The sequence below is a fragment of the Cupressus sempervirens genome, chromosome 8, assembly GCF_028749045.1.
Source record: "Cupressus sempervirens isolate cs-2001-9-10 chromosome 8, ASM2874904v1, whole genome shotgun sequence".
Taxonomy (NCBI): domain Eukaryota; kingdom Viridiplantae; phylum Streptophyta; class Pinopsida; order Cupressales; family Cupressaceae; genus Cupressus; species Cupressus sempervirens.
The window spans coordinates 159,231,452-159,247,077 of record NC_143125.1 but is presented as its reverse complement, the minus strand read 5'-3'; the positions used below and the strand labels follow the sequence as shown (position 1 = coordinate 159,247,077).

The following is a 15,626-nucleotide window of genomic DNA, read 5'->3' as shown; positions in this document are numbered from 1 at the left end:
GGATCAAGAGGCTATCTCCTTTGTTAAAGGATTCGCAAGTAGCTATGATAAGCTCCCCTTATATAAATAAACAAGGAAAATTCAATGTTTGTGTCCTAGAAGGCAATTTCACTCCTAGACTCCACTTATTTTTCTAATTTACAATTCTATATTTATTGTATGTCTTATGAACTTATGCATTTAATATGATTATATCAAGAAGCGTTGAGGACAATTAGTTCATTAACCTTAATGAGATCAATAAAAATTCAAAGTGGATCACCTGAACTTATGCATTTAATATGATTATATCAAGAAGCATTGAGGACAACTAGTTGATTAACCCTAATGAGATCAATAAAAATTCAAAGTGGATCACCAATGATGAGCCAATTTTGGTTGATGAGGCCGTACCAATATTGGATCATAGACCCTAAAGAGTTAGCACTGTAATCTATATCTCACTAGTTGAACATAGCAACTAGTCTCATAGGCTCCCTCCCTAATTTGTTCCTTTGTAGGTTGACTTTATATTTTGTAGTTTATAATTGATTTCTCAGTTCAAACCTTGAAGGAAATCCAAGCAACAATATACTACTCATGTAATCAACAAATTTTGAAGAAAGTCCATAATTCATGGTGCAAACTCTTATTTTGTTTCAGTTTTTGTCTCCTTGCAGTTCATATGGAAGGAAATTAAAAACTAACGGTTTTTTTGCTCTATTTTTTTAATTTTTTTCTTTTTCTAATTTTTGACATTTGCCTAATTAAATTCTAGTAGAGAAGTTCCTTATCTTTTGATTTGCCAGGTTATTCCCAGGATATGTTTTTGCTACTATGCTTCCCCTACACTAAAGCCCTAATTTTTTGCAAAATTTAGTTTTTCCTAATGAGAAAAAATCAGTCAAAACCCTAAAAATTACCTTTGTGAATCCTGATGGAGCCCAAATTTTAGTCTCCAATTTTTATTATGAAGCGTAAGCAAAGGTGGAGAGTTAATGTCAACATGCAAAATATAGCAGCAATATCGTACCACTGAAAATAAAATGCAAGATGGGGCTGGAGTAGGATACAACAGATCTTGTTTTTCTCCTAAGGTTGCATGGATTGTTAAAAATAAATGACCTCAACAGATATTCATTTGAAGATGCATACTAAGTATTTGACATAATGACATAAAGAAATCCCACCGTGAACTATTTGGCTGAGTGCCATAAAGACATTATATACTATGAATATGATTAAAAGGATGCTTTCCATCAAATACTATAAATATGAATTACCTCACAGACAGAAATGGGAGACATCGAGACTTTCAGCATGATCCTTTGCTATACATAATCTGGAAACAAACTGGAAGTGAATCTGATTCATTAGGCAAAAGTATGAAGTCAATTTCAGTATATTGCTTACTTATAGTTTGCAGACGGTGCATAGGGTCCATATCTACTGGCAGATTTGAGAGATGAAACTTTATAATCAAATATTTGAATAAGGTTTGCTGGGAAATATTTATTGTGAATACATTTATACAGCCATTGTTAATGCCGTCAATATTTGGCATCAGTTTTCTATAATACAGGCCTAGTGATGTCTTCAGCTGGTAATGATTAGCTTCAACATTTCCACCACAGTGCCAATATATATGCAGCTAAGCAATTAAGGAAGCCACAGGAATATTGTTGATGCAGGCTTGAGTATAAACCTACCATAGAAGTTGCTTGGATATGCTACAGAGAACAAAGTTCAAAAATGACTTTACATATCAATGCTGAATGGTTTTGTCCAGTCATCAAGAGGAGTGTTGAACAGTTTGGGAGAGGCATACAGAGAAGATGTTCCACCTCTCAGTGTGAAGTTTCACTCTATTCCTCCAAGTACTGTTGATATTCTTATTACCATGAGAAAAACTAATGCTATTCACAATCTCCACAGAACGTCAAATATGGTGACGAAACAGGAGTATGCCTCATAACAAGGAGGAGCAATATTAAGTCCACAAATTCTTTTTATTTGTACCCAACATGATTTTAACATGGCTGGAAATAAAAAAAATTGAAACAATGGCAAAGGTCTTATGGCAATTTGTATAAGATGCATCCGTGTCAGAGATACAAACCATGAAATGAAAATACTCAGCGATAAATAGTGATGTGGAGCAATGGAAACAAATGAAGGATTTTAATATTCAGAGCGTAGATGATTATATTCATTAACGCAAAACTTCAACCAGTTTTGGCATGTGTGCTAACAAGGCATACAATAATCACAAAAATACATAGATGAGATGAAGATAAAGATTTATGCGACAGGCGGCTATATAATTCACAGGTTCCATATATGGTATCGGTGTTACATCCCAATTTTTGACCCAATCTAAAATGTTCATATAGCCATTAAGGTTTCACGTGAAGTCAATTGACAATTGAAATTTGTTATAATTATGTGAAATGGTAAGATGGTTAATCGTTATAATTTCATATGAAGATGACATGCTAGTTAACTGTTATGATAATATTTTAAAGCTATTGCAGATAGTTGGTTATTTATCATGAATTCATGGGAATTGAAAAGGCGATTAGCCATTACGATCATTTATGAATAATAACTTGTTATGATAGTATGTTTTAACTATGGAGAGTTTCCTTGTAAGGAGGGCCTTTCTAGTTAGAGAAAGTGTGGGGATAAGTTTAAGGTCCATGGTTGGGAGGTTAAGCCTCTCGCAATTTTCCCCTCTTCACAAAATGTCAGAATGTGCATCAGACAAAGATAAGTTAAGCATTCAAACATTTATAGGTAACAAGTATTTTACTTTTATAATGTTTATTCAAGTAGAAGATAAGATGGATTGAGTTACATAATCGTTTCAATTATTTCTTTAAATGAGAGCAACTCTTATCATCAATATAATTGGCAACCAGTTAGATCGGTTGATTTTCCAACTAGACATGGAATATATCTATATGCAAGAGATAGGTTTATTTGATGGATTGTTATCTTTGTCTTCATTTATTTATTAATGAATATGAGTGTATTTTCCTAACTGAATGTTATTGCCCTAATTGATACAGTGGTATGTGATGCCCTAAATGATCCAATGGTAATTGATACCCTAATTGATACAGTGGTATTTGATGCCCTAGATGATATATTGGTAATTGTCAATACGATAAAATAGTATAGCTATTTGTTTCTTAAGAGGTATTTTATGGACTAACCTGGGTTTTTGCAGAAGCATCCCTAGATGGTTTTTAGTTTTGAATTCTACGGTATGTAGATTTTAAATTCTTTGGTAAATTCATTAATGGTATCTTCAATTGTTAGTTATGAGATTTTCGTTTTAAGTAATTGTAACCATTAATCTCATTCACATGAACATAACTGATATAACTATCTTTCTATGAATATGAAGTAATAATTGTATTTCTTTGATAGGTTAGTTGTTAGTTAAGACCCAAGGAAAAGCGGATGTTACAAATGGGAGTAGTTTGATAAATCTTCGGAAGGAGATGTGGACAAATCCCTTCCAAATCATTTTACACGATGGCATCTAAAGTCTAAAGTAATTCATATAGTATTTCAAAAATTACTTATCACAATCCATAATATAAGGGTATGATTATAACTGTTATTATTGCAATTCATTTGAAAAGATGCAATTAATATTTGAGGGAGTATAACTTTTTAATTTAAAAGTTACATTCATTTAAAATGTTGATATATAAATAAAGTTGGAAATCTTGAGTAGACATAAGAAAAAACAAGACAGATACAAAAAAAAAGTATTTGGAGAAGAAATATTTTATTTTTACTTGTAAGGAGGAATAAGGAGTGAAAAGATGAATTTTTAATGTAAATCTATTTATTATATTTTAATGAAAAATAAATGTCTTTTGCTTTTTGATTATTTAAAAGGCATGGAGATTTAAACTGCAATTGATTTGTCCTTTATAATCATCATTAAATTCTGTAAACAATTTAAATGTCAGATAAGTGGACACGGTCATTTAACATGTGAAATGTGATCATCATAGATATAGTGAAATGTCGAATTGTTTTTGTATTTGTGTCCAGTTTGTCTCCCTACCATAGGAGTTAAAGTTCAATCTGGACTAATTTAAGATTGCATATTTATTTGATCTGTCGCATCTTGATTATTAAATTATTGACAATATACATGCATAGAACTTTATAACTTGTACATGAAAATCTTCATTGTAGTTGACTCGCCGGAATAAGCAAAGGCACCAGTCTTTTAAATCATTGAAGTATTATTATTGGGTTTATATTTGAAGTCATAAAATCTATATCTTCCTTCTTACAAGCATCAAACCAATTGTTAAGAACCATATACAAAACATTCAATTATTTCAAGCAAGCATTCAATTTCAGATTGATCAAGTTTGAGGACCTTGCCATCCAGAGAACTCACAAGGCTTAAATTCGCAATAGAAAAACCTTGAACGAAATAGTCAGCATTTGAGGTGAAGGTTTACCCACCTAGGTGTAGCAAAGCCTAAAGTGCAGGGGAATCAAGGTGATTCTCGTTCGTTGGCCAGAACTGATTGTACAGTCTTGTTGGAGAATTGGTAAGCTCTTGGATTTCCAATCTGTGGTTTTGGGAACCAACAAATCCTTAGTCTGACAAGAGAATTTGCTTTGGGATCATGTTCACCTCTTACAAATAAAAGCATATGCCCACCTCCATCTCAAATTAAAAAATATGCTTTTGAAGCACCAATTTCAGGTTTGCATATTGAAAATCATTATAGTACAACATTTTCCAAGCTCGATATCTCAGTGACAAGTAAACATATCACCAAATCAATTGTTCTTCACTCTTGTGTACATGATAATGAAACTCTTATGCCCATTTTCAGAATACCAATACCTTGCTTGATAATTTTTCAATTCCCAGAAAATGAAAATTATGGAGTTTTGTCACTGTTGGCTATCAAACTTGTTAAAGATGCCCTCTGTTGATATTGATATTTCTCAGCCAGATGATTCTTAAATCAAACTGACTCATCCATTATGTTGCCTATGCCACAATGAACCCTTGTGCAAGCTTTCAAAGCCCCATCATTCCATTTGACATTTTTATTAAAACTCAAGCAAATGATTCTCTCAATTCTGCAAAATGTGAATCTCAGAAAGCCATCTTAGGAAATTAATTTCTTGACACATGTTAATCGTCATGCAAAACCACTTTCCAAACATACAGATGCCGCCTTCATATACAATCTCACAAGTTTTTGTGACCATTGGAGATCATTAGATATGTTTTCAGAGCTTCAATTTTTCATAGTTCAAAATGTTTTCAAAACAGTGCTTTGCCAAAACAGCTTGTGGCCAACTCCAACAGTCAAAATTTTACGTCTCGAAATGAATTTTTCAAAGCCATTTTTTTTGTACATTCTTGGGTCAAATATCTACACAATGGTCAAGGTTGTAGGGTTTTACAACAAAGTTAGATCAGTTTTCAAAGCTGATTACAGATACTACAAACACTAGTGCATTTTACCCTAAATTGCGACCAAAAATTGCAACCAAGTATTTTAAATGGGTTGGTTGGTCAAGTTATAAAGCAAATTTTTGTTTTTTTTTTCATAACATGCTCGTCTTGGTTGCAATTGCGACAAATTATTTTTGTCGCAATTGCGACACACACCGCAGCATAAAACAAAAAAAGGGGCAAAAATATAACACATTTCATTTGGCGCGAGGGTTGCTGCAAGTCCGGAGAACAGAACATAAGGGCGGGCTTTTGATGGTTTGCAATTGCCATATAATTTTACGCATAGAATTGTATGGCAATCACTGGAATGCTTCTTGATGTGCTAGTGGTCGACCTCCATTGACCCACCACTTCAACTCCTTCACTTCCAGCATTTTGCTCGTAGGAGGGCATAGATTTTCAAGAGCGGGTTCCGGAAGAGAGGACTCGGCATTGTGTAGGGACCACTGTAACAGGTAAGAATTTAGTGCTATATGGTTTTCTTTACCACGGCATTGTGTAGGGTTGTAATATATAAAATTTGTGTCAGCTGTACAATGCAATTTCTTTTAGACACTCCAATGGTTTGAATCTGCAGCCTATGACCTTTTGTCTACCAATTACTTTGGTTATTGGTAAAACTGATGAATAATATTCTATATTTGGAGAAGTTATTATGGATTGAAGAAATCTTAGCTTGTTTAATAATATTTTATATAGGATCATGAGCTTTAGATTGGAACTTTTTATATTGGGAGCAACACAGTAATTATATTTGTTATTTGATATGGAAGTAGAATTCTTAGAGTGAAACTTTTTGGATTGACAGTTGAGAATGATATATTTTTGTTATTGGACATAAGAGTATGAGTTCTAGATTAATATTTCTTGGACAAATAATCAAGAATAATAATAATTTTTTATTGTTTTATATGAGAGCATGAGTCTTAGATTAGAGCTTCTTCAATTGTAAGCTAAGAGCAATAATTGTTTTTATTCTAGTCTGTATGGGAGCAAGAGCCTTACACTGATACCTTTTCAGTTGAGTGCTAAGGACAATATTTATTTTCGCTACTTGGTATGGAAGCCTGCGACCTAGCTTGAAAAATCTCTTTGATAAGAACCAAGAACCATAATTGTTTTTGTTACTTGATATGAGAGCACAAACCTTAGATTGGGATATTCTTAATTGGTAGTGAAGAACACCAATCGTCTTTGTTACTTGGTATGGGAGTGCGAGCCTTGTACTGAAACCTCTTCAACTGAGAGCTAAGAACAATAATTGTTTATGTTACATCACTAAGGGAATTTCCCTCTCATTTGCTTATAGGCCCTCCAAAACTGGTGGAAATTAGGAAACTAATATGCTGACTGGTTTGAGATTTCTTTTCTTCTACATTAAATGGAATCTTCTTGAAACTTAATGGAAGTTTGGTGCTTTCGCTAATTGCATGTTATTCGCAGGGTTACAAAATAGTGTTAGCAAAAAATTTCTAGTTGCATTTGAGATGCACAAATCTTAGCTTTTTCAACTAGTTATGGGTATTTGTAAGGGTAATTAAAAATGTCACGTTTATCACTTGTAGTGGTGCATTGACCGGCTAGATTGGGGTCATCATAGAAGTTCAATTCATTGACTTTATTTTAATGTTCTCCATGAGCAATTTAGTGTGCCTACTTAACAATTTTCTCCTATACTTCTTTCCTTCTATTATGTGGCCTTATCTCACCAAGCTTTTCTTCTTTGCTTTTGCATTGATCTGTGTCTTATCAATACATCTGTATTTTATTGATGGAAACTTATGGCTCAGAATTACTGTTTTGTGTTTTAGTGAGGAGCTAATGGAAAATGTAGAAGTATCCTTTTAAATGGAAATGTTGAAAATATGCTTTGCATATATACAACTAAGCTAGTCTTGATACCAAGGATGTCTATGAGATAAGGTAATATCTTCCAAAACTCATAACACATTTGTACATGATCCATTAATAAGCATTACAACAAGTGAACAATAAGGTAAAGGCCATGTGAGATAAATGTACATTTAATATATAGTAATTATTCTATTACAATTTGAAATGATTAGAACTCTTGAGTAGTAGTATATGAAATACTATACATCTCTAATGTAGTTTGTCTAGCATTTAGGAAAAACACTGGGATCATAGAATATCATTTCTTTAATATTTTGAGAGTTAAAAACTATGGTGAACTACTTATACATTTTTAATATTTCAAAAGTGTCATATAAATGTGGAACCAATTTTTGTTGTGTCTTATAAATGTGGAACCACGTTACAGTGCGAGTTTGGTATATCCCTACCTTACTTTCACCCATTCTGTTAACGGATTTTGACTGCAGTGAAAACAAAACCTTCCATAATTATTAATTATAAGTCAAGTAATATTTTGAATCATAACGATTCTAGGATTTATATACATAAGTTTTCTATTTTTATCTTTCAAATGTGCTTTACCTGCTGTAGTTATTTCTATAAATTAGATTTTTTTGAATGTAATTTTTTGACATCTCTGGTAAAACTTAATCTTGTTTGGCATCCTCTTGGGTGATGGAGTTAAACAATCACAATATAGGAGTTATAAACTAGTATAGGAGTAGTTATGTATATAATTTCATACATCTGCACTGTAATTTTCAGAAATGTGGAAGCACAACACTGCAATCACAATACCAAATCCAACTCCATAACTTAATATTTCAATTTCAACAGCATGTATCGAAGATGAGAGAAGTTCTCAGTTAGATTTCAAGGGTGGCCTTTATCTTTCCTCGGGTCAGTTATCCTCTTGGCATGGATTGAATTGTTGCGAGTGGGAGGGCGTTGGCTGCGATTATCATACATCGCATGTGATTACCCTTTATCTAAGCAATCAATTGAGTGGTGAAATTCATCCATCGTTGTTTGATTTGCAACACCTGCAGCACTTGGATTTCAGCTGGAATTACTTTCAAGGTATTTCTATTCCTCCACAGTTCTCAAAACTACAAAGGCTTTCATTTCTTAGCTTGTCAAATGCTGGATTTGGCGGTGAGGTTCCTCTAGTGTTGGGAAATATGTCAAGCTTGCAACATTTGGATCTTTCATATAATTGGGAATTTAAGGGTGGTAAGTTTGATGTATGGGCCAAAGGTCTAAGAAGCCTTGAATTCTTGGGAATGAATGAAGTGAACCTAACAATGGGCTCGGAGCGCTGGGGTGAGGCCCTCAACAGTCTTCACAATCTCACCCAGATTCAACTATCTAGTTGTGGGCTGTCAGGTAATATTCCAGATCTATCAAATCTGACCTCTTTGTCCCATCTGCATTTATCATGAAATTCATTCCCGTCCGAACTACCCTCTTGGATTGAGAATGCATCTTCATTGGTTTCACTTGATCTCAGCTACAGTAATCTAAATGGCTCCATCCCTTCCAATTTCATGCCCCGTTCGAAATTGAGAAATCTTGACCTTAGTGGTAATAATGACTTGAAGGCAACCTTTCTTTCATTTTAGGCCATTCCAACTCACTTGTTGCTCTATCTCTTTCTGGCTGCAATTTAAGTGGAGAGTTTCCCCACTCTGCTGCAAACTATTCAAAACTTGAGACCATGGATCTGTCCCATAATAATTTGGAGGGAACTATGCCGTCCTCTTTTGACAGCCTTTTATCCCTTACACATCTGGACCTCAATAACAACCAGCTGTCAGGAAGAATCCCATACTCCAATTCAAAGCTGGCAAGTTTAAGAGTATTGTTACTCAACTATAATCATCTGACTGGCCAGATTCCACCCTCTCTATTTGAGCTTTCAACATTAAGTGAGTTGCATCTGGGCGATAACCAGCTGTCAGGAACAATTCTAGATTCTCTTTTGAAGATGGCCAGTTTAAAAGTGTTGGTGCTTGCTTCCAACAGATTAAGAGGCAACATTTCATTTCGGATGCTCGAAAATCTGACTCGCTTATGAGGATTGGACCTTTCTGAAAATCAATTATCTATTACTATATTTGCAAGTTGGATTCCACAGTTTGACCATTTGGAGTACTTGGCATTGAGGTCTTGCAATATAGAAGGTGCTTTCCCTACATTTTTGTCCCAACAATATCAATTGAAGGAACTAGATCTTTCAAGTAACAACATTGTGGGAAATATTCCTTCGTGGTTGTGGGATCTTCCTAATCTTGATATGCTCATTCTTTCAGATAACAATCTGGAAGGTTCTCTACCCTGGCAGATATCCCATCGGTTTTCTGCGGTGGATTTGCAAGGGAATAGATTGTATGGCACACTTCCTACTCTGGATTTTGTTTCATTCCTATTAGATCTGTTAGATAATATGTTTAACGGCTCGATTCCAAACATTAGACCTCCATTAGATACTTGGGCATCGATCTTTCTGTCATTGTCAGGAAATAACCTCTCCGGAGAAATTCCAAGTTCTACTTGCACAAATTCAGATAGAGTGGGCATTTTGGACTTGTCAAATAACAAGTTGACAGGCAAGATCCCTGCAACTATCAGGTCGTGTTCTCAATTAGTGGTTTTAAAATTGGCTCACAATGATTTGGAAGGGGAGATTCCAAAGGAGTTGGGAAATCTCACAGCTCTTCATGCACTAAATCTCAATGGCAATAGGTTTCAAGGTAATATTCCTCCGTCCCTTTCAAATTGCACAGGTCTCAAAATATTTGATTTGGGAAATAATAAATTTGAAGGTAAAATTCCTGTTTGGATTGAAAAGCTGAAAGATTTGAAAATTTTGAGCTTAACCTCTAATAATTTCGAAGGTAAAATTCCATCCCAACTTATGAGGTTGCAGAATCTCCAAATTCTAGATTTATCGAGTAATTGTTTATCTGAATATATCCCTCAAGATCTAAGTAATCTATATGCTATGGTCAACCAATCTCGAATTATTGATGAACGACTTACCTTCTCTGATTTTACTGATTTAAATCTGGACTCTCCTTATGAATCAAAGTTCGAGGATGAAGTAACAATTTGGATAAAAGGAAGGGTTCAAACATACGAGAAGATAATCTATGCAGACAAGTTCATGGATCTCTCACATAACAACCTCTCAGGCAATATTCCTCCAGCATTGGGAGTCCTCCAAGGTTTAATTTCTCTCAACTTCTCAAATAATCAGCTATGTGGTTCAATTCCTGAATCCTTGGCAAACATGGCTCATTTAGAGTCTCTAGATCTTTCAGAAAACAAGTTGTCAGGAAAAATTCCTTTCGAATTTTCAAATCTAACCTTCCTCGAAGTATTGAATCTTTCAAACAACATGTTGTCAGGATTAATACCTCAGGGAAAACAATTCACAACATTTGAGGCTTCCTCCTTTTTAGGAAACCCCAAATTCATGGGTTTCCCCTTGAAAATACGACACTGGGTTGTGGTTCAGGTTGCAAAGAGCATCAAGCAGAATGGAATAAGACTACAGTTGGTAGCAGCAAAGATATAATGGAGAGTCGATGGTGGGCAGTGGGATTGGGATTAAGTTATGGAGTTGGGTTTGGTATTGTGATTGTAGTGTTGTGCTTCCACAGTAGTTATAAACTAGTATAGGAGTAGTTATGCATATAATTTCATACATCTGCACTGTAATTTTATTTTTATGCATGGTTAGAACACTAGCTATAGTTTCTTAGTTTAGGAATTGAAGCATTATATAAACAAGTATGTACAATATAAATAATATTGACAATTTTTTGCAATAAAGCTTTATGCAATTGTTGCTTCACCCATGGTGTGAGAATGCTTATATCTATGTCATTTGTTTTTTTTCCACATCTTGTTCAAAACATATAATGCAATCTCATCTATGAAGCGTATTAAAAGCTAAGGATTTGGATTGACTCGTATACAATTCATTTTTTGTCATTTCATTATATGGTTTGAACAAGTGTGGAAAAAAATCAGATTTTTATTATGAATTTTCTGTTCACCAATCTATGTTAAACTAATCAGCAAGGCCACTTTCCTAATACTTTATGAACTTGATGCTATTCACAAGGTCAGTTTCCTAATACTCACTATAGTACTTGCTAATCAATTGAGATAGACACAGCTCATTAGTTTGTTTGTATTCTCTTTGGATTTTGTTAAAGAAGACAACTGAATGCTATATGAACTAAAAGTTCTGTGGTGTCAACAGGCTTGTGCATCTCTTGAGCCAAATTACCAGCCCCAGTGACATTTGTTGTTGTTCAAAAGCGGCACCATACTAGACTATTTGCAAACAACCATGCAGATAGGCATTCTATAGATAGACTTGGGAACATCTTGCCAAGTCTTCAGTACATAATAAAGCAACTGAATTTCATAAATTGTTTTTTTGATAGTTGATTTGTTTAAATATTGGCCATCAAAAATTACTTAGTACATCTCATCTTTTTTCTGCACAGGAGCTTGCAATTCTGAAGACTCTGACAGCGAAGAATTTGAAGAAGATATTGTAGAAAAGGTATATTTGGTGTTCTTTTTTAAGTGAAAATGTGATTGGAAATTTTGTATATTGTCATATTTCACTTGCAGAAAGGCCAAATTGTAAATAGAGGTGAAGTTGTATGGATTTAAGTTTCTTCTTCATTATTTATAATGCTCTCGATTCCTCCTTTGTAGCTGTAAATATACTTGTTTATTTTCACCTTTCCAGATACCCTTTACCAGGTTCTTCAAGGTTCCAAAATATCTTGGGCTGACCCCACTCCAACATGTCCTAACTCCTACTTGGTTCAGAGACCTAACTCCTTTTTATATGTGTCTTCCTCTTACTACTCCATCTGCAGGTTGCAAACAAATCATCCTTCTTCCACCAACGAGTCATTCCATTCAAAAAAGACCATGTCTGACGATATTAACGCACAAAAAAATAGGGAGACAATTCCTAGACTGTGGTCTAACTTAAAAAGAAAAGGTGATGGAAAATGTTATTGTCCTTGCAAAATGTGTAAGGGCTTAAAGACTCGAAGATATCTAATCACAACAGCTGAGCAACATTGTAGGCAACATGGTCACATTGAAGGGGGAAACGAGTATCGCCCATTGGTATGTATTTTAATAGTTTATAAATTACATAAGACATGATTTGACGATGACATCATGGTCATGATTAATATAAGGTCATCATTTTCATATAGGTCAACATCCCTGAATTTCATGTTATGGACCATGACAATTCGGAGAATGTGGATTTCCAAACGAAGGAACATGGAGGTGTGAATATTGAAGTAGAAGGTAATGATACCATGGAAGAAGACCAAGATGATGAAGATCACGATGATCAAAATGATCATGATGATGATAATGATGAAGATGATGCAGAGCTTGATGTACCTTTACTTGAGAAGGCACAGCAATCCCTATATGAAGGCTCCAAAACAACTCTTCTTGTTGTTGTATTGCTATTGGTGAACTTGAAGGTTATGAATGGTTTATCCAACGTAGCAATGACACGTATGTTAAGGTATGCCATCTTCTTTCATTATTTTACTCGTAGTTCCCTTACAATTAACATTGGGTTCGTGTAGCAATTAATATTCTTTAAATTAAGAAATTATATTTTTGCTCGTAGGTTGATAGGTGAGTGTTTGTTACCACCATCAAACATTCTACCTCGCTCGTACCAAGAATTATTTGCCATCATGAAAGATATTGGAATGGAGTATCAAACAATACATGCATGTCCCAATGATCATATTATATATCATAAACAGCATGAATTTGCAACACAATGCCCTACTTGTCATATCAGTAGATATCAATCAGATCGATTAACAAAAAAAGGTGTCTCGCAAGGTTCTTCGGCATATTCTCATTATTCCACATTTGCAACGATTATTCAGGTCAATAGCTTGGCACAATTTATGGATTACCATGCACGCAATAGAAGTCAAGATGACATTATGCGAATGCCTGCAGATGGTTTGGCATTTAAGGAAATAGAGGAAAAATGGCCACACTTTAAAGAAGAACCTCGTAATCTCAAGCTTTCATTGGAAGAAGACGATGTCAATCCTTATGGAGAGATGAGATCTACTTACTCGGTGTGGCCTGTTTTTGTTATCAACAATAACATTTCTCCTTGGTTGTCCATAAAGAGAGAGCACATAATGTTGACAGTGATTGTTCCAGGTATTTTTTGATTTAGTGGTCATCTAAATTAATTTATTATTACTAATCCATCAAATGGTCAAAATAATTATGTAATGTTTTTGCTCATTCCACTAGGTAAGTACCAAGTTAAAGATATCAACGTATATATTGAACCCCTTATCGACGAGTTGGTGGTGTTATGGAATGGGGTTACTATGTATGACATTTGTAGACCAATAGGACAAAGACAATTTCGATTTCATGCAATGCTTGTATGGACAATACACGATGCCCCTGGGCTAACACATTTTTGTGGTATGTTCTCTTCTTGACACCTCTTTTTTGGTATGTCAACACATTTAATCCAATTATACACGATCTTGTATGGACAATACACGATGCCCCTGGGCTAACACATTTTTGTGGTATGTTCTCTTCTTGACACCTCTTTTTTGGTATGTCAACACATTTAATCCAATTATACACGATCTTATAGGTCTTCAGACAAAGAGTAAATTTGCATGTCCAGTTTGTGGTCCAAAGACAAAATCTCATCATTCAAAAAGTTTAAGAAAGCAGGTGTTTGATGAGAATAGACACTTTCTGCACAGAAATCATAAGTATCGAATTACCGAAAAACATCTTTTCAATGGTCTAGAAGAGACTACGTCAAAGCCACAGAGAATGACACCTCGCCTATGGAAGTTGGCATACAATAAAATAAATCGTCAAGGTAATGTCATTCCATTTGATGGTTTTTGTTTCAAATTTATATTTCGATATTGTGTTTTGTTTACTGATGATGTGATTGATGCTTGTGAAGGTCGTCAAGACATCAATGACCAACTTCCAAAATGATTAAAAATTTATCCTACGCAACTCACTAAGTTGTCGTACTATGAGCAACTCCCAATTGTGCATTTTTTTGATCCTATGCATATTGGAAAGAATGTAGCAGAGACATTATGGAAAATCTTGGATGGAAGGTGTGACAAAGATCAAATTGTCAAAACTTGTAGTGACATTGAAGAATCCAACCATGCAATGAAAAATGGCATTCGATCAAATAACTATGGAGACTAGATTGATACAAGTGCCCTTAGTTGGTTATTGTCAGAGCAGCAAAGCAATGCTATAAAAGAAGTCATAAAAAAAATATGATTTCCCACAGGATTTGCTGCGAACATAAACAATGTCATATCAAATAAAAGTGAATTTGGGCCAGGGTTGAAAACACACGATTGGCATACATTTATTAAGGTAATTCATGTTATTTTGTATTCACTATATATTTATATATTGCATGTAGTTTCAATTGCATTCTTTTATAAAATATTGACAATATCATTTTACAAATATTGCAGTACGTTCTACCTCCATCTCTCCCACGCACTTCGCCAACAATGTCAAACAGGTTTTATATGATCTTGGAAAATACATGAGGTGGTTGTCATCTAAAGAAATCAAGAAAGAAGATATAAAATATTGGAAGAGAAAAATTCCTCTTCTGATGTGTGAAATGCAAAAGTGTCTACCTCCAAGTTTTTTCAATGCACAAGAACATTACCTCATACATCAAGTTGAGGAGATTGAATTGTGTGGACCTGTACCAACCAGGTCAATGTGGATGGTTGAGAGCCACTTGAAATTTTTGAAAGGCTTGGTTCGACAGAGAGCACATCCCGAGGGTTCTATGGTAGGGGGATATATGGTATACCAGACCATGGTGTACATTAGTGAATATCTTCCTAAGTTTGCAGCAAAGATCCATGTAGATTGTATTTGGAATCCCAACTCAATTAACAAATTCGAAAGAGAGTACTTGATGGGCAAAGGTAGATCGAGGAAAGTGAGAGGTAAATCTAAGATGTTATTGTAGTTAATTAATTCTTATAAATCTTCAATATAAGTTATTTTTAATTGGTGTATTTTTTTGAAACAGGTGGTCGAGAGTGGGATACAATATATTTGTATATTGCGAACAATCTTGATTGGACGATGGAATGGATTGAACGATGTCAACAAAATGGTTGCTCATTAA

The 15,626-nt window shown here is 34.5% G+C and overlaps 1 protein-coding gene and 1 pseudogene across 1 annotated transcript in view; one reads left to right on the top strand and one right to left on the bottom strand.

The window, feature by feature from the left end:
• The window catches only part of BAM2 (beta-amylase 2), a 178,209-nt gene that overhangs the window by 16,435 nt on the left and 146,148 nt on the right, over positions 1 to 15,626 (bottom strand). The window lies entirely within an intron of this gene.
• On the top strand, positions 1,254 to 11,056 carry LOC149542047 (uncharacterized; annotated as a pseudogene).